Raw genomic sequence first — 25,153 nt, forward strand, 5'->3', positions numbered from 1 at the left:
GCCAGAGTCCTAAAGTAATTTCTGGATGTGTTTTGTTAGGGTTTTCTACTGACCATGAAAGTATGCTTTCTGTCTTCTGCTATCTAGAAAGCGGACCTCAAATTTGCTAAAACTATTTTCCTGCTGCGTTTGTTGTTTCATCTCATATCACCGCCAATATATGTGGGGGGCTTCTGTCTCCTTTTTGGGCATTTCTCTAGAGGTGAGTCAGGTCTTATATTTCCCTCTGCTAGCATTATTTAGTTCTCCGGCCGGCGCTGGGCATATAGGGATAAAAAGTAGGACATGCTACCTGGCTACTTCTAGATGATGCGGTAGGTTTAGTTCATGGTCAGTACAGTTACATCTTCCAAGAGCTTGTTCCTATTGAGGCTTATGCTAGTTCTCTGGCCATGGAGATCATGACAGTTTGACCGGCCCACTAAAGGGTTAAAATCCTTGGCTGAGAAAGGAGAGAAATAAGAAGTCTGCTGAAAATTTTTTTTTTTTTTTTTTTTTTTTTTTTCTCTAGTAGTTAGTGTGCTCTTAATTGGATCACTTGCCAGTCTGTCTATGCTGCAGTCTTTCTTTTTTTTCTCTCTCCTTCTAATCTTTGAATGGCTCTATGTTCACCTGTCTATAATGGATCTACAGAGTGTAACTGCAGGTTTGAATAATCTCGCCACGAAAGTACAAAGTTTGCAAGATTTTGTTGTTCATGCTCCGGTATCAGAGCCGAGAATTCCTTTGCCGGAATTCTTCTCAGGGAATAGATCTAGCTTTCAGAATTTTAGAAATAATTGTAAGTTATTTTTGTCCCTGAAATCTCGTTCTGCTGGAGACCCTGCACAGCAGGTTGGGATTGTGATTTCCTTGCTCCGCGGCGACCCTCAAGATTGGGCTTTTGCATTGGCACCAGGGGATCCTGCGTTGCGCAATGTGGATGCGTTTTTTCTGGCCTTGGGCTTGCTTTATGAGGAACCTCATTTGGAACTTCAGGCAGAAAAAACTTTGATGTCCCTATCGCAGGGGCAAGATGAAGCTGAAATTTACTGCCAAAGATTCCGTAAATGGTCTGTGCTTACTCAGTGGAATGAGTGTGCCTTGGCGGCTACTTTCAGAGAGGGTCTTTCTGATGCCATTAAGGATGTTATGGTGGGGTTCCCTGTGCCTGCAAGTCTGAATGAGTCCATGACAATGGCCATTCAGATCGATAGGCGTCTGCGGGAGCGCAAACCAGTGCACCATCTGGCGGTGTCCACTGAGAAGACGCCAGAAAACATGCAGTGTGATAGAATTCTGTCCAGAAGCGAGCGGCGGAATTTTAGACGGAAAAATGGGTTGTGTTTCTATTGTGGGGATTCTACTCATGTTATATCAGCATGCTCTAAGCGTACTAAAAAGCTTGATAAATCCGTTCCCATTGGCACTTTACAGTCTAAATTTATTTTGTCTGTGACCCTGATTTGCTCTTTGTCATCTATTACTACGGACGCCTATATCGACTCTGGCGCCGCTTTGAGTCTTATGGATTGGTCCTTTGCCAATCGTTGTGGGTATGATTTAGAGCCTTTGGAGACTCTTATTCCTCTGAAGGGGATTGACTCCACCCCATTGGCTAATAATAAACCACAATACTGGACACAAGTGACTATGTGTATTAATCCGGATCACCAGGAGACTATTCGTTTTCTGGTGCTGTATAATCTACATGATGATTTGGTGCTAGGATTGCCATGGCTGCAGTCTCACAACCCAGTCCTTGACTGGAGAGCTATGTCTGTGTTGAGCTGGGGATGTAAGGGGACTCATGGGGACGTACCTTTGGTGTCCATTTCATCATCTATTCCCTCTGAAATCCCTGAGTTCCTGTCTGATTATCGTGACGTCTTTGAAGAACCCAAGCTGGGTTCGCTACCTCCGCACCGTGAGTGCGATTGTGCTATAGATTTAATTCCGGGTAGTAAATACCCAAAGGGTCGTTTATTTAATCTGTCTGTGCCTGAACATACTGCTATGCGAGAATATATAAAGGAGTCCTTGGAAAAGGGACATATTCGTCCATCGTCATCTCCCTTAGGAGCCGGTTTTTTCTTTGTGTCAAAAAAAGACGGCTCTTTGAGACCATGTATTGTTTATCGGCTTTTGAATAAAATCACGGTTAAATATCAATACCCATTGCCGTTGCTGACTGATTTGTTTGCTCGCATAAAGGGGGCCAAGTGGTTCTCTAAGATTGATCTCCGTGGGGCGTATAATTTGGTGCGAATCAGGCAGGGGGATGAGTGGAAAACCGCATTTAATACGCCCGAGGGCCACTTTGAGTATTTGGTGATGCCTTTTGGTCTTTCTAATGCCCCTTCAGTCTTCCAGTCCTTTATGCATGATATTTTCCGCGATTTTTTGGATAAATTTATGATAGTGTATCTGGATGATATTCTGATTTTTTCGGATGATTGGGACTCTCATGTCCGGCAAGTTAAGAGGGTTTTTCAGGTTTTGCGGTCTAATTCTCTGTGTGTCAAGGGTTCTAAGTGCGTTTTTGGGGTTCAGAGAATTTCCTTTTTGGGATATATTTTTTCTCCCTCTTCCATTGAGATGGATCCTGTCAAGGTTCAAGCTATTTGTGATTGGACGCAGCCCTCTTCTCTTAAAAGTCTTCAGAAATTTTTGGGCTTTGCCAACTTTTATCGTCGATTTATTTCTGGTTTTTCGGATGTCGTTAAGCCATTGACCGATTTGACTAGACAGGGTGCTGATGTTGCTAATTGGTCCCCTGATGCTGTGGAGGCCTTTCAGGAGCTTAAGCGCCGTTTTTCTTCTGCCCCTGTGTTGCGTCAGCCTGATGTGACTCTTCCTTTTCAGGTTGAGGTCGACGCTTCTGAGATCGGGGCTGGGGCAGTGTTGTCGCAGAAAAGTTCTGACTGCGCCGTGATGAGGCCTTGTGCCTTCTTTTCCCGTAAATTTTCGCCCGCTGAGCGGAATTATGATGTTGGGAATCGGGAGCTTTTGGCCATGAAGTGGGCGTTTGAGGAGTGGCGCCATTGGCTCGAGGGGGCCAGACATCAGGTGGTGGTATTGACTGACCACAAAAATTTGATCTATCTTGAGACCGCCAGGCGCCTGAATCCTAGACAGGCGCGCTGGTCATTATTTTTCTCTCGGTTTAATTTTGTGGTATCGTACCTACCGGGTTCTAAGAATGTTAAGGCGGATGCCCTTTCTAGGAGTTTTGAGCCTGATTCACCCGGCAACTCTGACCCCACAGGTATTCTTAAGGAGGGAGTTATCTTGTCAGCCGTTTCTCCAGACCTGCGGCGGGCCTTGCAGGAGTTTCAGGCGGATAGACCGGATCGTTGTCCGCCTGATAGGTTGTTTGTTCCTGATGATTGGACCAGTAGAGTCATCTCTGAGGTACATTCTTCTGCATTGGCAGGTCATCCTGGAATTTTTGGTACCAGGGATTTGGTGGCAAGATCCTTCTGGTGGCCTTCCCTGTCACGAGATGTGCGAGGCTTTGTGCAGTCTTGTGACGTTTGTGCTCGGGCCAAGCCTTGTTGTTCTCGGGCTAGTGGATTATTGTTGCCCTTGCCTATTCCTAAGAGGCCTTGGACACACATCTCGATGGATTTTATTTCAGATCTGCCTGTTTCTCAGAAGATGTCTGTCATCTGGGTGGTGTGTGACCGTTTTTCTAAGATGGTCCATTTGGTTCCCCTGCCCAAATTGCCTTCTTCTTCCGAGTTGGTGCCCCTGTTTTTTCAAAATGTTGTTCGTTTGCATGGTATTCCTGAGAATATCGTTTCTGACAGAGGAACCCAATTTGTGTCTAGATTTTGGCGGGCATTCTGTGCTAGGATGGGCATAGATTTGTCTTTTTCGTCTGCTTTTCACCCTCAGACTAATGGCCAGACCGAGCGGACTAATCAGACCCTGGAGACATATCTGAGGTGTTTTGTGTCTGCTGACCAGGATGATTGGGTTGCTTTTTTGCCATTGGCGGAGTTCGCCCTCAATAATCGGGCCAGCTCTGCCACTTTGGTGTCCCCGTTTTTCTGTAATTCGGGGTTCCACCCTCGATTTTCCTCCGGTCAGATGGAATCCTCGGATTGTCCTGGAGTGGATGCGGTGGTGGAGAGATTGCATCATATCTGGGGGCAGGTGATGGACAATTTAAAGTTGTCCCAGGAGAAGACTCAGCTTTTTGCCAACCGTCACCGTCGTGTTGGTCCTCGGCTTTGTGTTGGAGATTTGGTGTGGTTGTCTTCTCGTTTTGTCCCTATGAGGGTCTCATCTCCTAAGTTTAAGCCTCGGTTCATCGGTCCGTATAAAATATTGGAGATTCTTAACCCTGTTTCCTTCCGTTTGGACCTCCCTGCATCCTTTTCTATTCATAACGTTTTTCATCGGTCGTTATTGCGCAGGTATGAGGCACCGGTTGTGCCTTCCGTTGAGCCTCCTGCTCCGGTGTTGGTTGAGGGTGAGTTGGAGTACGTTGTGGAAAAAATCCTAGACTCCCGTGTTTCCAGACGGAGACTCCAGTATCTGGTCAAGTGGAAGGGATACGGCCAGGAGGATAATTCTTGGGTCACTGCATCTGATGTTCATGCCTCTGATCTGGTTCGTGCCTTTCATAGGGCCCATCCTGATCGCCCTGGTGGTTCTGGTGAGGGTTCGGTGCCCCCTCCTTGAGGGGGGGGTACTGTTGTGAATTTGGATTCTGGGCTCCCCCGGTGGCTACTGGTGGAATTGAACTTGTGACATCATCTTCCCTGTTCACCTGTTCTGATTAGATCTGGGTGTCGCTATATAACCTGGCTTCTCTGTTAGATGCTTGCCGGTCAACAATGTTATCAGAAGCCTCTCTGTGCTTGTTCCTGCTCCCAGACATCTACTAGATAAGTTGGACATTCGTCCATGTTTTGTTTTTGTATTTTGGTTCCAGTTCACAGCTGCAGTTTCGTTACTGTGTCTGGAAAGCTCTTGTTGATCAGGAATTGCCACTCTGGTATTATGAGTTAATGCCAGAGTCCTAAAGTAATTTCTGGATGTGTTTTGTTAGGGTTTTCTACTGACCATGAAAGTATGCTTTCTGTCTTCTGCTATCTAGAAAGCGGACCTCAAATTTGCTAAAACTATTTTCCTGCTGCGTTTGTTGTTTCATCTCATATCACCGCCAATATATGTGGGGGGCTTCTGTCTCCTTTTTGGGCATTTCTCTAGAGGTGAGTCAGGTCTTATATTTCCCTCTGCTAGCATTATTTAGTTCTCCGGCCGGCGCTGGGCATATAGGGATAAAAAGTAGGACATGCTACCTGGCTACTTCTAGATGATGCGGTAGGTTTAGTTCATGGTCAGTACAGTTACATCTTCCAAGAGCTTGTTCCTATTGAGGCTTATGCTAGTTCTCTGGCCATGGAGATCATGACAACCAAGGCTTCGTCAGGGGACATGTTTAACTGGGAGTTTAATGTGGGTTTTTATAGGAAGACTAATGAAAGGATGACCAATGGGAGACGGATGGCGAGATTCACTAGGACTAATGGTATCATTGTATCTGTATGCAACTGAAAAGGCCAATAGACTACTGCATATTACAACCTCATGAACAGGTCTGATATGATTGGGCCAGAGAAAGGGCGCCAAAATGTTAACTATAAAAGTGCACCATGACTTTACAGACACACTGTAGAAGTAAAAAACTAACATGGGAAAAGGTGAAAGATATATAATGACGGCTTAAAGTGCTAACAGTGTAATGAAATATACAACAGATATAAGTGTTGCAGAAGCTAAAAAGAGGGGGAGAAGATGATCATAAATCAAGACGATGTATATGAATATATGGGATTGAGTCATGTGCAAACTAATGCCAAAAAGTGCTGTATGTGCAAAAATACTGTAAAGAAGTAAAAAAAGAGAAATGTAATGATAAGAAGGAAAAAATCCATAAGGGAGATGAATGCAAATGTATATGATACCATTAAATGCTTATATAATTAAGGAAAAACTCAAAGCAAAATGCACACACAAAATATCCGGGGTAATATGTGAAATATAATAGAGTAAAAGATACCTGCCTCTGTGTGTGCCTACATGGATAGTTCAATGAGGACAATTGAAAAATACAATCAACAACAGAGAAAAACACCCGAAATAAGTCCAGCGGTAGAATAAAATCAAAATTTTATTTAATAAGTACCAAAATGATAAAAGGGGGGGGGGACAAAACCAGAACTTGAGGGGCACACCAAAGGGACTAACAAACTGCAGAGTATAGAGTAGCATCAATAAATAAATATATAAATACATAAAGTAGGAGATGGCAGTGAACATGTGTGACAATTAGTGTTGAGCATTCCGGTACTGCAAATATCGGGTATCGGCCGATATTCGCTGTATCGGAATTCCGATACCGAGTTCCGATAGAAATCGGAATCGGAAGTTCCTATAAATTCCCAGGCGTGTGCGGTGCGTATGGTTCCCAGGGTCTGGAGGAGAGGGGACTCTCCTTCAGGCCCTGGGATCCATATTCATGTAAAAAATAAAGAATAAAAATAAAAAATATGAATATACTCACCCTCGGACGAGCCCTGGACCTCAGCGGTGCAACCGGCAGGCTCCGTTCCTAAGAATGCAGTGAGTGTAGGACCTGCGATGACGTCGCGGCTTGTGATTGGTCGCGTGAGCAATCACATGAGTGGTCACGCGACCAATCACAAGCCGCGACATCATCGAAGGTCCTTCACTCTGCATTCTTAGGAACGGAGGCAGACGCTTGCAGCGGTGACAGCCAGGGGCCGTCCGAGGGTGAGTATATCCATGTTTTTTATTTTTATTCTTTATTTTTTACATGAATATGGATCCCAGGGCCTGAAGGAGAGTTTCCTCTCCTTCAGACCCTGGGAACCATCCAGGATCACTTCCGATATTTGTGTCCCATTGACTTGTATTGGTATCGGGTATCGGTATCGGCTATATCCGATATTTTTTGGATATCGGCCGATCCAATTCGATACTGATACTTTCAAATATCGGAAGGTATCGCTCAACACTAGCGACAATTAATTAACCAGAAGAATTACTAAATATGCTGCCACTCCAAGAGAAGTGCAATAAAAGTGCATACAAAAGGTGGCATAGGTAAGGTATACAAAAAAATATATATACTATTAAAGTGCAAATGCATAGTGTGAAGAGGGATGGAGAAAAAACAGCACAATCGCTGGATGATACAATACCTAGTGATAATATATGTATAAATATATGCTGCCCAAATACAGTCTCCAAATGAAACCCTCCAAATAGTTACCTTAGAGCACACTGCAGAGTCCCTAGGATGCGCCCTACCCGACGCGTGTTTCGGCGTCTACCTTTGTCAGGGGGTGGCGTCATCCATGGGAGCAGAGGTATAAATCAAGCGAGCAGCCAATGAGAGGGGGAACAGGCACGAGTGACACTTGCCCGCATTGGAGGTTACCATGGTGACCCACACTGCCCGCCCACATAATCCACGGTGCCGCGATCATCTGACGTGACAACAACGTTTACATTTTTTACTATCTGCCAGGACTTGCATGTCACATGTTCTCTTTCTGACCAATGACAGCGTGTCAGGTGGTCAATTATATTGTGTGCACATTGGTTGTTTTTACCTGCCAGGACCTGCATATCACATGTTCCCTCTTTACCAATGACAGCGGGTCAGGTGGAACGCTTGCCGGCATTGCATTCCATGGGGCTACGCCTGCCTTGTCCATGCCCCTTGTTGTCATGTCAGATGATCGCGGCACCGTGGGTTATGCGGGCGGGCAGTGCGGGTCACCGTGGTAACCTCCAATGCGGGCAAGTGTCACTCGTGCCTGCTCCCTCTCTCATTGGCTGCTCACTTGATTTATACCTCTGCTACCATGGATGATGCCACCCCCTGATGAAGGCAGACGCCGAAACGCGCGTCGGGGTCGGGCGCATCCTAGGGACTCTGCAGTGTGCTCTAAGGTAATTATTTGGAGGGTTTCGTTTGGAGACTGTATTCGGGCAGCATATATTTATATGTATATTATCATTAGGTATTGTATCATCCAGCGATTGTGCTAGTTTTTCTCCATCCCTCTTCACACTATGCATTTGCACTTTAATAATATATATTTTTTTGTATACCTTACCTATGCCACCTTTTGTATGCACTTTTATTGCACTTCTCTTGGAGTGGCAGCATATTTAGTAATTCTTCTGGTTAATTAATTGTCGCACATGTTCACTGCCATCTCCTAGTTTATGTATTTATGTATTTATTTATTTATTTTATTCTACTCTATACTCTGCAGTTTGTTAGTCCCTTTGGTGCGCCCCTCAAGTTCTCGTATTGTCCTTACTAACCCCCCCTTTTTATCATTTTGGTATTTATTAAATAAAATTTTGATTTTATTCTATCACTGGACTTATTTCGGGTGTTTTTCTCTGTTGTTCATTAAATGCTTATATAGAAACTAGATGGTGGCCTGATTCTAACGCATCGGGTATTCTAGAATATGTATGTAGTTTATTTATGAAGTTTTCAGAATAATGCAATGAATACACAGGATTCAGCCGGCCGGGCGCGACCAATTAGCGAAGCGTGGTTCAAATTCTGCGCCAAGGCCGCAGGCCGGCCACGAACAATCAGTGAAGCCAGGGCCTGCTCCAGGTTTTTGAGGGCCCTGGGCGAAAGAGTCTCAGTGGGCCCCCCTCTTTTACACATACCATGATTCATGATGCACAGATACAGCAGAGAAATATAGTACAGCCACATAGCATATAACAGCCCATGTAGCATATAGTACAGCCACGTAGCATATAACACAGGCCACGTAGTATATAACACAGCCCACGTAGCATACAACACAGCCCACATAGCATATAACACAGCCACATAGTATATAACATCCCACATAGCAAATAACAAAGCCCACGTAGTATATAGCACAGCCACGTAGTATATAGCACAGCCACATAGTATATAGCACAGCCACAAAGTAAATAGCACAGCCACGTAGTATATAGCACAGCCAAATAGTTTATAGCAGAGCCCACATAGTATATAGTACAGGCCACGTAGTATATAGCACAGCTCACGTAGTATATAGCACAGCCCACACAGTATATAACACAGCCACATAGTATATTGCCCAGCCACGTAATATATTGCACAGCCATATAGTGTATAGCACAGCCACGTAGTATATAGCACAGAGACATAGTATATAACACAGCCCACGCAGTATATAACACATCCCATGTAGTATCTAACAGCCCACGTAGTATATAGCACAGCCCACGTAGTATATAGCACAGCCCACACAGTATATAACACAGGCCACGTAGTGTATAACACAGCCCACGTAGTATATAACACAGCCCACGTAGTATATAACAATGTGGGCATCATATCCCTGTTAAAAAAAGAATTAAAATAAAAAATAGTTATACGCTCACCTTCTGGTGGCCCCCGGATCCAGGCCAGGCCTTTAGCGATGCTCCTCATGACACTCTGGTCCCAAGAATTCATTGCGGTCTCACGAGATGATGACGTAGCGGTCTCGCGAGACCGCTATGTCATCATCTCGCGAGACTGCAATGCATTCTTGGGACCAGAGCGTCGCGAGGAACGAAAAAGGCACCTGGAAGGTGAGAATATAATGATTTTTTATTTTTTAAAATATTTTTAACATTAGATCTTTTTACTATTGATGATGCATAGGAAGCAGCAATAGTAAAAAGTTGGTCACGCAGGGTTAATAGCAGCATTAACGGAATGAGTTACACCACGGCATAACGCGGTGTAATGCAGCCATTAAGCCTGTGTGAGCGCTGACTGGAGGGGAGTATGAAGGGGGCACTGACGGAAAGTAGGAAGGGGCGAATTCGCAGCTGGACTGTGCCCGTCACTGATTGACCAATCAGCGATGTGGGATTTCCGTGACAGACAAACAGACGGAAGTGACCCTTAGATGATTATATAGATAGGTGAAAGAATAAATGAAGTCAAATGTCAGTGTCATATGTGACAAATGCATAGTAGTGAGTGACATATGATGCTAATGATCAATAAATATTGTGTCCGTGTAAATCCTAATATGAAAAAGACATCAACAACATGTGGCAAATAAATAAACAGTAATATTGCATGAAAATAATATAGGGGACTTGGTTCATATAATTTTGATAAAAAAAAAAAAACGTTAAAAGCCATCCCACCATGTCATGCTCACCCTATTCGAGATGATGATACGTGAAAAACGATTTTTTTTACAATGTATCATTGGGGATCCAAATATTTCATAAAGTTGTGTGAAAAAGAGTTCACCCCCTTCCTGATTTCCTATTCTTTTGCATGTTTGTCACACTTACATGTTTCAGATCACCAAACACATGTAAATATTAATATTACAAAGATAACACAAGTAATCACAAAATGCAGTTTATAAAGATGTCAGATCTTTATTAAGGGAAAAATAAATCCAACCTGCAGGGTTCTGTGTGAAAAAGTGATTGCCCCCTAAACCTAATAACTGGGTGGGCCGCCCTTAGCAGTAACAACAATCAAGTGTCTCTGATAACTGGCAATGAGTCTTTTACAATACTCTGGAGGAATTCTGGCCACTCATCTTTACAGAATTGTTGAAATTCAGCACACTGGAGTGTTCCGGAGCATGAACCGCATTTTTAAGGTCATGCCACTGCATCTTAATTGGATTAAGGTCTGGACTTGGACTCCAAAGTCTTAATTTTGTTTTAATTAAGCCATTAAGAGTTGGACTTGCTGGTGTGTTTTGGATCATTGTCCTGCTGCATAACCCAAGTGCGCTTCAGCTTGAGGTCACAAACAGATGGCCGGACATTCTCCTTCAGGATTTTTTGGTAGACAGCAGAATTCATGGTTCTATTTACCACAGCAAGTCTTCCAGGTCCTTAAGCAGCAAAACAGTCCCAGACCATCACACTACCACCACCATATTTCACTGTTGGTATGGTGTTCCTTTTCTGAAATGCTGTGTTATTTCTATGCCAGATGTAATGGGACATACACCTTCCAAAAAGTTCAACATTTGTCTGGTCAATCCACAGAGTATTCTCCCAAAAGTCTTGGGGATCATCAAGAGGTTTTCTGGCAAATCTGAGACGAGCCTTTATGTTCTTATTGCTCATCAGTGTTTTTTGTCTTGGAACTCTGCCATGTAGGCCATTTTTGGTGGAGTCATGAACACTGACCTTAACTGAGGCAAGTGAGGCCTGCAGGTCTTTGGAAGTTGTTTATAGGGTCTTGTTAGAGGGCTATACGGTGGCGGTTTCGCTCATGAGCTCTAGAAGAATAGGGACCCTAAGTACTTGTCCTGTGCATGGGCTCTTTGATCAGAGGCCCCTGGAAGCATGTGTCAGTCCGCTGCTATAATGCTCATGTTTTCTCCCTCTCGCCTTTATTTTGAACTTCTTGGAAGATTAGCTGCTGATCTGCTTAATAAACACGGCCACAAGACTCCGGGCTCAGAGCCTGATTATAAGAGGCAATTACTGGTGGATATTTTAGTGCAGCACTTTACAGATACTCGCTCTGCACTTAGCCGGCTTTGTGGATGCATCGAGCAACCGCAAATGATAAAGCAGCCGGAGTAAAGATCCTGTAATGTGATCTCAAAGACGAGGGGTTAGTGTGAGGATAGCAGAGCAAGCCGGAGAGAAATGCAAAAAAACAAAGAAAACAAGATAAAATATAAAAAAAATTATCTGATAACCCAGAATATTTCATAATACAGAACCTACCACGACGACCCACCTAATTTCTTCATCTCACTGATATCTTTTGAACTGAAGTAATCAGAAACTTCCCGTGATCTATTGTGATCACCAAGAAGAGCTTTCACCACCCATACATTTCCTTCTTCCTCTGCTGGGTATATGTGATATTACAGGCTGGGTGTTCGGACAAATGGTTGACCCTGTAGTACATGGACTGGTTGGGTCCTTCAGAGCACGAGCATCTTTCTTACTTTTCTATACCGATCAGCCATAATATTACAACCACTAATAGGTGAAGTGAATGGCATTGATTAGCTGGTCATAATGACAAATTAGGCAGCAAGGAAAGTCAAAGTTTCAAAATTGATGAATTAGAGGCAGAAAAAGGGGCAATCATAGGAATCAAAGAGGCTCTGACCAGAGTAAAATAAGTGATGTCTCAAGGACAGGCACAGATCATTGCCAAATTACAGCTTTTCAGAAGTGTATATATAAGATCTTGTGGGGAGTTCCTGGTATAATGTAGTTTTGATGACCATAAAATATAACTTTTATTAAGAAAATCTTCCTAAAAGAGACAAACAACAATGACTGTGCAAATAAAGTGCTCCCTATGTTAACTCTATGTTAGGATCCCTAGGCTGAATATCTGCCTAACATCGGAGGTTGGCACCCTAAACAACCTCGGCGGCTCTCCCTACGGAGCTCCTAGATACCCCTATGCTGGTGCTCCATCCAACTAGTCTTTTACACCAACGCAGGGAAAAGGAGTAGAATTTGAACAGCAGCCGATGACTAAGTGTGAACAAAAGGGTGAACAGACTAGCACTAATAAAGTGACATGTGCATAAAATGTATCTAACTATGCTGTTCCCTGGTCTTTGAGTTACCTGCCTATCGGCGGGGTTGGCACCCTAAGTGTCAGCGGAAATGGCGCCACCACTCCACTGCGGCTGACCCTATAAGTCCCTTATCAGGAATAATGTAAAAATTATAGGGGATAACTCAGGAGACTCTTTGCATGGAACAAGACAACTACAGGACACAGTTTTATAAGTGGTAAAGTCTATATTATCACACGGTGATTCAAACAGGTGCAGAGAGAAACTCAAGTCCACAACACTTGGTGCAAATAATAAACGCAGCTTAGCAGTCTATAGGAAACTTCAGAGGAAAATGCAATCAAGCAGAAAGTCTATGAAGCACAGTTATTCTTGAGGAAACTTGACATGAATAAATCCTTGTCTTAGTCCAAACACAGATAGATATGCTTATAAGGCAGTTCAAATCATATCTTTAGCTCAACCAGGGAGGCCTGGTTAATAGTCTCAGGTTATTGCAGAGCAGCACAGCTTACATGTCCAGCAAATGCAGATGAAGTAAACATGAGCAGCAGATGAAGGAGGATTACTGGAAACTTGTGTATGCAGCAGGAACTCAGAGCAGAGTAGCAGGATCACCACACAGGTTCACAGGAGCAGGTGTATAGCCAGGGAGCAATCAGAGGTCAGGAGCTGGATGCAAAGCAGAATACTCTAGCACAGACTGAAGGCTGGGGTGGAGTTTTATAGCAGGAAGACACAGTGCACATGAGACCAAAGACGCCATCTTAGAAAAAGGCAGTAATGCACAAAAGGTAATAAAAATGTTCAGAGTCCTGACATTACTCCCTCCTTAGAAGTGGCCTCAGGATGATACTGGACCTGGTTTCTCAGGGAATCTCTGATGAAAACGAGAAATCTTCTGATGGGCATTGATGTTTTCCACAGGTTCCCAAGAGTCTTCCTCAGGGGGATATCCCTGCCATCTTATCAGATATTGGAGCCGATTCCTGCGAATCCTGGAATCAATAATTTCCTCCACCACAAATTGTTCTTGCCCATCAATCACCACAGGCTGCGGAGGTGGCACAACACGTCCCTGGAAGGTATTAGGAGATACAGGCTTTAGTAAAGATACATGAAAAACTGGGTGTACCTTCATTGTCCCAGGCAGCTTCAGCCGGCAGGCCACAGAGCTCACAATACCGTTGATCTTGAAAGGGCCAATGAATTTCTGTCCAAGTTTTTGTGAAGGAACGTTTAACTTCAGATTCTTAGTTGCTAACCACACGGAATCTCCTACCTTAAACATGGGTGCAGGTTTACGGAATCTATCAGCCGATCTCTTATAACGTTCTTGAGCTGTGGTCAGGGATTCCTTCAGAACCTCCAGATTTTGCTTCATCGCAGTCAGCCTTTCCTCCACTGCCGGAACTGGAGAATTAATTGGAGACCTAGGTAAGATACACGGACGATAACCCAGATTGGCAAAGAAAGGTGTAAATTTAGTGGAGGCGCTCTGAGAATTATTATATGAAAATTCGGCTAACGGCAGCAACTGCAACCAATCATCCTGGAGATGGCTGACATAGCATCTTAGATATTGTTCCAGGGTCTGGTTGGTACGCTCAGTCTGACCATTTGTCTGGGGATGGTAAGCAGAAGAGAGACAGACATTAATATTGAGTGCAGAGCAAAACCCCTTCCAGAATCTTGAAGTGAACTGTACTCCACGGTCAGAGATGATCTCATCCGGCACCCCATGCAACCGAAAGACATTCTGTATAACCATGTTCACAGTATCTTTAGCTGAGGGAAGGCCGGTGCACGGAACGAAATGAGCAGCTTTAGTCAGGCGATCAACTACCACCATGATTGTATTCATGCCCCCTGATGTAGGCAGCTCCACAATAAAGTCCATTAATATAGACCCCCAAGGGCGGGACGGAACAGGTAATGGTTGTAGAAGACCCGTAGGTGCCACATGAGGAGTCTTGCAATGGGCACATACCTCGCAAGAGAGAATATAGTCCTTGGTATCCTTTAGGCAATTTGGCCACCAGAAGAATCGGCTCAGGAACTCTTGTGTCTTCTGTACCCCCCTGTGACCAACCAACTTGGAGTCATATACCAACTTGAGGATCTGCAGACGGACGACCTCAGGGACGTAGATACGTCGATCTCTGAACCATATGCCACCCTTAAAGACAAGATTAATATCCACAGGTGGGTTGGCCAGAAATACATCACCTTCATAGGCCTCCCTGCACTCCTTCCACAAGTCCTGATCGTGGATAACTCCGATGAAATTGGCATCAGATAGAATGGTCTTGGACGGGGCTCCAGGTACGGAATCCGCAGCATGGATTCGGGATAAAGCATCAGTCTTCCCATTACGAGAACCTGGACAGTACGAGATAACAAAGTTAAATTGATTTAAAAATAAGTTCCAATGAGCCTGACGAGGAGAAAGACATCTAGCGGATCTAAGGAACTCTAAATTGCGATGGTCAGTTAGCACTATGATCTGTTGTGCAGCTCCTTGCAGATGATGCCTTCATTCTTTGAAAGCCGCAATAATAGCCAGCAATTCCTTGTCTCCCACGTCATAATTCTTCTCTGCTGAGGTTAGTCTACGGGAAAAGAAAGCACAAGGATGTAGCAGACCCTTCTCTCCAGTTCTTTGGGAGAGAATAGCCCCCAAAGCATTATCAGAAGCGTCCACCTCCACAATGAAAGGATGTGTTGGATCTGGGTGTATCAACAGCAGTGCTGATGTAAAACAGATTTTAAGCCGATCAAAAGCTTCTTGAGCCTGTGATGACCACTTAAAGGGCCTTTCCTTCTTTGTCAAGGAAGTAATGGGACGGACAATATCAGAAAAATTGCGTGGAACAAGACAACTACAGGACACAGTTTTATAAGTGGTAAAGTCTATATTATCACACGGTGATTCAAACAGGTGCAGAGAGAAACTCAAGTCCACAACACTTGGTGCAAATAATAAACGCAGCTTAGCAGTCTATAGGAAACTTCAGAGGAAAATGCAATCAAGCAAAAAGTCTTTGAAGCACAGTTATTCTTGAGGAAACTTGACACGAATAAATCCTTGTCTTAGTCCAGACACAGATAGATATGTGTCATGGTTCCCAATGGCAAGGGAACGTCAGAGAACATAAATAACAGAACAGCTCTTGGGTGATGGAATCTCGAGCTGACCGTGAGCTAAACCTACCACACAACTAACAGTGGCCGGGTGGCGTACCTACGTTTTATCCCTAGACGCCTAGCGCCAGCCGGAGGACTAACTAACCCTAATAGAGGAAAAGACAGACCTGGCTTACCTCTAGGGAAATTCCCCCAAAAAGGAGACAGAAGCCCCCCACATATATTGACGGTGAGTTCAGAGGAAAAGACATACGCAGTATGAAGGTAGGTTCAGCAAAGCGAGGTCCGCTTACTAGATAGCAAGAAGATACAATAGGGAACTTCACGGTCAGCTGAAAACCCTATTAAAGTACCATCCCGAAATTACTTTAAGACTCATGTGTCAACTCATGACACCGGAGTGGCAATTTCGGCCCACAAGAGCTTCCAGCTACAGAAAAATAACATAACTGTGAACTGGAACAAAAATGCAAAACAAACTTAGGACTAAGAGTCCAACTTAGCTGATAGTAGTCTAGAAGCAGGAACATGCAACAGAAAGGCTCTGGTTACATTGATGGCCGGCACTAGAATAACTGAGCAGCAAGGCTAAATAGGATACACCCATATCCTGATGGAAACAGGTGAACAGAGAAAGTGAAGCACACAAGTCCAGTACCACCAGTGACCACCGGGGGAGCCCAAAAACCAAACTCACAACAGATATGCTTATTAGGCAGTTCAAATAATATCTTTAGCTCAACCAGGGAGGCCTGGTTACTAGTCTCAGGTTATTGCGGAGCAGCACAGCTTACATGTCCAGCAAATGCAGATGAAGTAAACACGAGCAGCAGATGAAGGAGGATTACTGGAAACTGGTGTATGCAGCAGGAACTCAGAGCAGAGTAGCAGGATCACCACACAGGTTCACAGAAGCAGGTGTATAGCCAGGGAGCAATCAGAGGTCAGGAGCTGGATGCAAGGCAGAATACTCTAGCACAGACTGAAGGCTGGGGTGGAGTTTTATAGCAGGAAGACACAGTGCACATGAGACCAAAGACGCCATCTTGGAAAAGGGCAGTAATGCACAAAAGGTAATACAAATGTTCAGAGTCCTGACTGTCATGATTCCCCAATGGCATGGGAACATCAGAAACACAAAATAACAGACTAGCCCTCGGGTGATGGAAACTCAAGCTGACCGTGACCTAAATCTACCACACAACTAACAGTAGCCAGGAAGCATTCCTACGGCTGCCTAGATGCCATGCGCCAGCCGGAGAACTAACTACGCCTGGAAGAGGAAGGAACAGATCTGGCTTACCTCTAGTGAAATTCCCCAAAGATGATAGTAGCCCCCACATATATTAACGGTGAGTTCAGAGGAAAAGACATACACAGTATGAAGGTAGATTTAGCAAAACGAGGTCCACTTACTAGATAGAGGAAGGATACAAAAGAGGACTTCACGGTCAGCTGAAAAACCCTTTCAAAAACCCATCCTGAAATTACTTTAAGACTCCTGTGTCAACTCATGACACAGGAGTGGCAATTTCAGTCCACAAGAGCTTCCAGTAACAGGAAATGACAAACTGTAAACTGGACAAAAAATACAAAACAAAAAGGACAAGAGTCCACTTAGCTGAACAGCAGACTGGTAGCAGGAACATGCAACTGAAAGACTCAGGTTACAATGATGACCGGCAAGGAAGTGACTGGAGAGCAAGGCTAAATAGGGAACTCCCAAAACTGATGGAAGCAGGTGAGCTGAGGCAGAAAAGAACACACAAGTCTCCAGTACCACCAGCCACCACTAGGGGAGCCCAAAAAGCGGATCACAACACCTGACAAATAAATCTAGTGCCGCGTCAGAATAGCAAAAAAGATATATATACTGAATTCCAAAAAGGCATCATGTGGACAGGCATAATCTATGTATCTTGATTAACACAATGAGATCCCATACTATGGAATGTGTGCTAGTGGAAATCTTATGAGCAACTGCATATATCCATTATTTTTGAGCCTGCTATTCAAACACCTACTATTGCTCAACCAAATAACCTCTTATTAGGAACAATGATACCCATGATCATCCTATATCAGACAGATAAACATGTATACACACACAAGGAGATCTCAGCATGATTACAGCATAGAAAATGAATACTTATGTTTCAGATGTCATGAAAAACCTCTGCTCGTTTCTCCATTCAGGATCATCAGGAGGCGGGATAATTGATGCTGCATGGTGATTGATTTCATATCCTTTTATGCATATACGGCCCATCACGCTAAAGACTCACTTCCTTTAATCCCTAGAGGTCCCTGACATCAAACTTCCTCTCACACTGGGTCCATTTGTTTATCCACTAGCTTTAGTCTTCACAAAAATGGAGACCTACCCCTTGTGTCTACCGGAATACCGCCAATCTCTTTGTTATTCATTACGGTGAAGTGACCTTTGGGTCATCCCGGAAACAATCTAAACCGGAAGTCAGTCACACATTTGTAAATAGTATGCGCTCCAGGTAGAACGCGCAAAAACTATATGTATTTGTGGATAATTTGTGTCCTAAGTGGAACGTATAAAGCCGGCTGGCACGTAATGTAAAATGTGTGCCTCAGAGAACACGCAGTACTCTCATTGCACAGCGATCAAGCCGGAAGTGCGTCACCTGATAGTTTGCACTCCGGGTGAAACGCACAACCCCCGCTATATTAAGTACTAGAGTCTAATGCGCTCCAAGTGGAACACACAAAACATTTTTGTGGATGGTATGTTTCCCAAATGGAGCGCATAAGGCCGCTCACTGCGGCTACCCAGCAATATAAAACGTATTACAAACAGGCAAACCGATACTCTCATTGCGCAGCAACCAACCCGGAAGTGCGTCACACGTTCCTTAATAGATTGCGTTCCAAGTGAAACGTACAACTGCCATCCTATTGGATGTTAATGCGCATGATCAAAGTGTCCTGCACCGCTGGCTCTGCACAGAGTACGTGTCCCAGATATACTTAGTTATCCACAAATGATTGCGCTTCACTCTGGTATTGTAACTATGTTAACAATGTATAAAATGGGCAATCTATCACCAACATGAACGTATAATTGCATTATCTTTCCATATTAACAATAAAGAATAAAGAATATATTTAACCATAGTGAGCATAGACAGATGATTTTCCAGGGCTCAGAACTAACAATTGCATAAAAGCTATTCAACATTATCAAATCAAATATAATAATCAAATATTAATTTTTAGTTGATGCTCAGAGTAATTTGTGAATCCCACATAAAATGGGGATATTTACTGGTCATGGCATTTAATTCCCGGTCATGTATGGACAGGTTCCTGGTATACGTCAGGTCTTGTTGTGTGTTCCCGGTGTATACAAGATCTTGTGGGGAGTTCCCAGTATAAGGCAGGTATTATGAGGTGTTCCCAGTGTACAGCAGACCTTGTTGGTGTTCTTGGTATACAGCAGGTCTTGTGTAATGTTCTCATTATATACGACAGGATGTGTGGGGTGTTCCCAGTATACCGTGGGTCTTGTGGGGTGTTGCCGGTATAAGGAACATCATGAAATGTGTTCCCGATATATAGCAATTGGTGTAGGGTGTTCCCAGTATATGGCAGGTCTTGTGGGGTGTTCCTGTTGTACGGCAGGTCTTGTTGGGTATTTCCAGTAAATGGCGGGTCTTTTTGTGTACTCCCTTCATATGGCAGGTCTTTTTGGATACTCTCTTTATATGGCAGGTCTTTTTGGGTGCTCCTGGTATATGGCAGGTCTTGTGGCAGGTTCTGGTATACAGCAGATCATGTAGGATGTTCCTAGTATAAGGTGGGTCTTGTTGGGTGGTCCCGGGTTATGGCAGGTCATGCAAAGTGTTACCATTATACAACAGGTCTTGTGGGGTGTTAATGGTATGTGTTAGATCATGTTGGCTGTTCCCGATATATGGTGGTTCTTGTCAGGTGCTGCTCCTGGTATATGTCTGGTCTTATGGGGTGCCACCAGTATGTAGCAGGTCTTGCCGGGTGTTCCCAGTATAGAGTGGGTCTTATATTGTTGTTCTGTGATGCTAGTCATTACTCATGGATAGACCTTGAGGCAGAGAAGTCAGATGTTCCAGGGTCAGTACCAAGAGATCACATACATAACCAAGGGAAAAGATAATGGCGTAAGTCAGGTCATGGACAAAGGGTCAAAATTCCAGGAGATAGCGGATCAAAGCAAAAGGACAAGACAAAGGGCTAATCAGAACATGGTCCAAAACATCAGACAGCAGAAGATCAGAACAACAGAATTAGGCAAATATTCAGCAGGAAGCACAAACTATGTCTGGCAGGGATCAGGGGCAGAAGGCACAGTTAAATAGCTTGGGCAATCTCTAGCACACATAACACCTGGAGAAAGTCCTGCACCTCCCACTCACAAATTAAACAGCCGAGCTGTCAATCAATGCGCTGATAGCTCAGCATTACCCAGTTTCCATAGGACAGCATAACAATCACTTACTGAGCGGAGGAATGCTAAATGTTATCATTATACGGCGCGGGCTTTCATCCCTGGTGTAATGTGGACACCATACAAGACGAAAGCTGATGACAGTAAATGGCTGCCATTACTTAAAGACATTACAAAGGACTAACATACTGCTGAGTTGTGCGGTAGATGACAAATAATGTATAATCTTATACATATGAAATGTCAGAGGGAACAATCCAGTGTAAACACATTATACCTAAAAGTAAAGATCGTGGATGTAGAAATGGAAGCAGAAAGTGTCATAAAAACTGACGTGGCTGCCGACAGTCTTTAGTTACTGGAACTGTCAAGATTTTTGATCCAATCGCATCAAATCTGTGAACCGGCTAAAAAAGATGGACTGTAGCCAGGAGAATCAGAATGACACATACGGTATGTTGATAATAAAAAAAGGTCTTGGTACGATTTTTTCAGGAGGCCCTTAAATTAGCGACAGAGATTTCGATCTCCACACAAAGACCCATTTTTGGGGTTGCGTCAATGTGAGTGTTGGTTCACATTTAAAGCTCCTTTATGTGTTGGAGAGGTCCTGTGCCCACTACAATAATAGGCTCCATCAATATTCAAGGCGCAGGCGAGTTTATTAGGCAATTGTCCCACTGATCTGTAAAGTGTGTGCAAAGTGCTCATTAGGTAGAGAAGGACTCCTAGGCCAAACACTTAGATCATTCTCTGGTCCACCTTCTTTATAATGCGGACCATACACCTGGGTGGGCACGCATGAACTTTGGGTTCCTTCTTCTGCAAACCGACAGTCAGGAAATTCTGCCTCCAGCAGCCAAGAACTAGAAGGCTTTGTCAGCACCACCCTGTACAGTCGTCCTCCAAGCCAAAGGGGCAAGACTTGTGCACAGCACAAAAACTGTTAACCCTTGTTACAATTATTTTTTGTTGCCTAACAGCCAATTATCTTCCCATTTGGGTGACAAACATATGAGTAAATTCAGCTTTGTGACCGGAAGTGGTTACAGGAATTTACATCTGCTCTACAGTAGTCTACCTCTCTGCACTACACAGACTTGTTTGTGTAACTTCCAATTGACAACAGGAAGGATGAAAGGACATTAAAATAAGTTAGGCTTAAAAATGATTGAAAAATAGGGAGAAAAGTTAAAGAAATGATATAAAGTTGATACATGCAGTATCTTAATCACTGATAACAATAATGAATCCTGTTTTTCCTTCCCCAGATGACTCACATCTCTACGTGTTGTGCTGTTCCCTGGTATCAGAGGTTTGGACGAACTAATGTATTCAGACGATGAGGTGAACACCAAAGAGATGGTTTCCTAAGCAAGGTATATATTATAACAAGGTTTTTATTTTTTTTTTGCATTTACATCACATTTGATTCTGTATTAAGCAGCACAAATAATGGGGGCGACGAAAAAGGTGGAGACAATTCCAGCAATCGGCAGTATGGTGAGTTGTTACAGGCATCACCTCTACCTTTAATAAACACTGCTCAAAAAAAAAATGGAACACTAAAATCCCACATCCTAGAAATCACTGAATGAAATGTTCAAGTTGTAAATCTTTATTCATTACATCGTGGAATGTGTTGAGAATAACAAAACCTAAAAATTATCAATGTAAATCACAACTAATATCCCACGGAGGTCTGGAGTTGGAATGATGCACAAAATCAAAGTGGAAAATGAAGTTACAGGCTGATCCAACTTCAATGAAAATGCCTCAAGACAATGATGCTCAGTAGTGTGTGTGGCCTCCACGTGCCTGTATGACATCCCTACAATGCCTGGGCATGCTCCTGATGAGGCGGTGGATGGTCTCCACAGGGATCTCCTCCCAGACTTGGACTAAAGCATCCGCCAACTCCTGGACAGTTTGTGGTGCAACGTAACATTGGTGGATGGTGCGAGACATGATGTCCCAGATGTGTTCAATCGGATTCAGGTCTGGGGAATGGGTGGGCCAGTCCATAGCTCCAATGCCTTCATCGTGCAGGAACTGCTGACACACAAGCCACATGAGGTCTGGCATTGTCCTGCATTAGGAGGAACCTAGGGCCAACCGCACCAGCATATGGTCTCACAAGGGGTCTGAGGATCTCATCTCGGTACCTCTGGTGAGCACATGGAGGGCTATGCGGCCCTCCAAAGAAATGCCACCCCACACCATTAGTGACCCACATGTTGCTTCCTAAGTGGACAGTTTGATTTCACAGAAGTTTGATTTACTTGGAGTTATATTCTGTTAAGTGTTCCCTGTATTTTTTTGAGCAGTGTATATTTTTTTCTTTTTAGTATTTAATTTTGCATACAATTTAAAAAAAAAAATAATGGGGTTGTCCAGAACTAGAAAAAAACAAAAAACGGACTGCCTCCTTACAAAATTAGTGGTACCCCTGTCCATAGGATGTGTGTTGTGTGTAGTATTGCCTCTCAGCCCCGTTAGAGTGAACCTGCTGCATGCACCAGAAGCGTGTTGTTGTGATGAAGATTTTATAACCGTGGAGCTGGAATTTCGTATACAATTTTATGGCTGTTTACATCCCGGACAGTGACATTAGAGCTCCGGAGCAAAAGTAGATTAATACGGTGACCTGGCTTATCTTAGCTGCAATACCACATAAAGTCAGAAGTCAGGGGTGGTGCTGTTTTTGCAAAAAGGCTGTTATGTTTTTTTTTTTTAAACTCTGGATTGTTAACAACAAGATGATTAATGCAGAACTTAGCAACTTGTGATGAGCGGATTCTTTTTTTCTTAATTATTTTGGAGTAATACAAAAAAAATGGGTCACTGTTATTAGTGGGCATAACAGAGGTCAGTGCTGGAGAGCTCACATTCCTAGGGGTGTACCACAGGGGGCATTATTGTTAGGGTCACCTCTACTACTGTATTACCATAAGGGGTATTATTGGGCGGGTCACCCTTACTAGTAGAGTACCATAGGGGACAGTATTGTAAGGGTCACCCCTACTGGTGGGGTACAAAGGTAAATTTAGTGTCTACTATTTAAACCAATTTTCTTTTTAAAGTCCAACATTCCTTGTGGATACATCTTATAATATCTTTATACCTGTTGGAGCTTCATTTAGGTGATACAAAGCTCCAAATTTCCAGCAAAGATGAAGCCTCAAATGATAAAACTTTACATATCAGAAGCTGCCACTAGGGGGAGCTTATGGACTCACTGCATACTCTGTTTTTATTGTCTATGCAGTATGCTCCCCCTAGTGGCAGCTGAAGGAAGAGAAAGTGTTATTATTAATCTGTATGACTATGCAGGGGGTTTGGAACTTTGTCATAGGTTTTATTACTGTAAAAAAACATTATGGAATGCATCAGAAAAGAATGATGGGCCTTAAACTGACATTATGTCACGAGGCTTATGTTTACTTTCCAGTGATTATACAGGAGCCCAGACCTCACGTAAGAGATAAGCCGGTTGCAGGTCCTCCCTATTAATCATTGCATAGTCCCATCTTCCTCATCCAAGATGTGTATCTAGGGTCTGTCTGGAGGAGGCTGCAGCATCTGTGTGTAAGCTGCTCCTGACCTATTTCGGAGCAGTAACAAGGAGAATGCATTATCTCTGAGAGAAGAAGGAAGCCCTGCTCTGCAGATAACAGGCGGATCAGATCTTAATTGCTCCTGGAAGTGCAGATTTATAGGAAGAAGCCCATGGCTGATAGTTTGTTTTGACTTTTTGAATCATTTTTCTTCCCATTATAGAAGCCTAAAACAATCCCAAACTAATTAGATCGCGTCAGTAAGGGAATATTCTAAGAACTTGTCTTGGTGATCGCTGCCAAATTCCAAATGTTTAAGAGCAATTCTTATCATCATAGGTTCTGTCCTCTGCCCTCCACCTTTGGTTAACAAACATGATTTTGGAAGAGTCAAAATTCCTTTCCCAAAACCAACCTCAATATAGCACTAAGACTTATGGATTGGAAAGAATGCCAAAAGGTGACAGCCAAACGAGTGATCAAAAGCCACATGCATCACAAAAACATAATCTCCTCTATTAGTGGTTGCCCTCACAGTCTACCCTAGCTTTAAACTTGAGAACCAGGTTTTCAGACTTTCACCTTCACCGTTGAATTTATCTCCAAGAGCTGTTGACGTGTCACCACAAGTCAAATGTGAGACTCCTCATTTCAGCTGAATTCCTCCACCTTCCACCAGGGATTTTTCTCTCTCACTCCACAAGCCAACATTGAATATGTAAAGCTCAATCTCCACAAGGTGGACTCTGCATGGGCAGGACAATTCCATTGCCACACCTTCAAAGGCCTGGTTTGAAATTCCACCACTCCTCCCAAATCTTCACTAAAGATGGCATCTCCTTATTCTTTTTCTTCTCATATTATCTATCTAATGATAGGATACGTGTCACTCTGCTTCAATATGTATTTAGACCTCCAGTCCACTATAAACCCTCATGTATCACTGACCATGCCCACAAGTAGGCAGCAGGAGTGGCCCCCACAAACAGGCGGTCTCATGTAGAAATGAGCAAAAACATCTGGACTACTCCAGTCCTTCAGTTCAGGGGCAACCAGGCCAGGACAGTGTTCACTTCTGCACCTGTAATCTTCTCCTTGGCATCTGAGGTTCTTCTTCCTTTTACTAGGCTCCTGCCTTTGTTTTCACATGAGTCTTAATCATACTCTTCCCTGAACCTCAAACCAGGGCAGAGTGATTTTTTTTTTGCTCATTTCTAGTCCCATGAATAACTCCATTATGGAGAAAGCTGTCTCTTAGAAAGTCCTCTCAAGGGCAGTTGCTGATTGTAGAGGATATAACAGAGGAAGCCTTCTCCTTCTGTCTAACCACTTAGATGCTACAGTCAAAACTGAAGCAGTGACTATGACATCTAAGGGGGTTAACAACCAGGATAGAT

General features: G+C 43.6%; 1 protein-coding gene across 2 annotated transcripts in view; it reads left to right on the top strand.

Moving 5' to 3' along the window:
• The window catches only part of LRFN5 (leucine rich repeat and fibronectin type III domain containing 5), a 317,967-nt gene that overhangs the window by 172,788 nt on the left and 120,026 nt on the right, over positions 1-25,153 (top strand). Inside the window, exon 2 of one of the 2 annotated variants that reach the window (XM_077268849.1) lies at positions 21,471-21,578. The exons of the other annotated variant lie outside the window; for it this stretch is intronic. The gene's annotated coding sequence lies outside the window, so the exon portion shown is untranslated. The remainder of the gene's footprint in view (positions 1-21,470; positions 21,579-25,153) is intronic. 2 annotated transcript variants of the gene reach the window in all.

This window comes from Ranitomeya variabilis, chromosome 1 (genome assembly GCF_051348905.1).
Source record: "Ranitomeya variabilis isolate aRanVar5 chromosome 1, aRanVar5.hap1, whole genome shotgun sequence".
Taxonomy (NCBI): Eukaryota; Metazoa; Chordata; class Amphibia; order Anura; family Dendrobatidae; genus Ranitomeya; species Ranitomeya variabilis.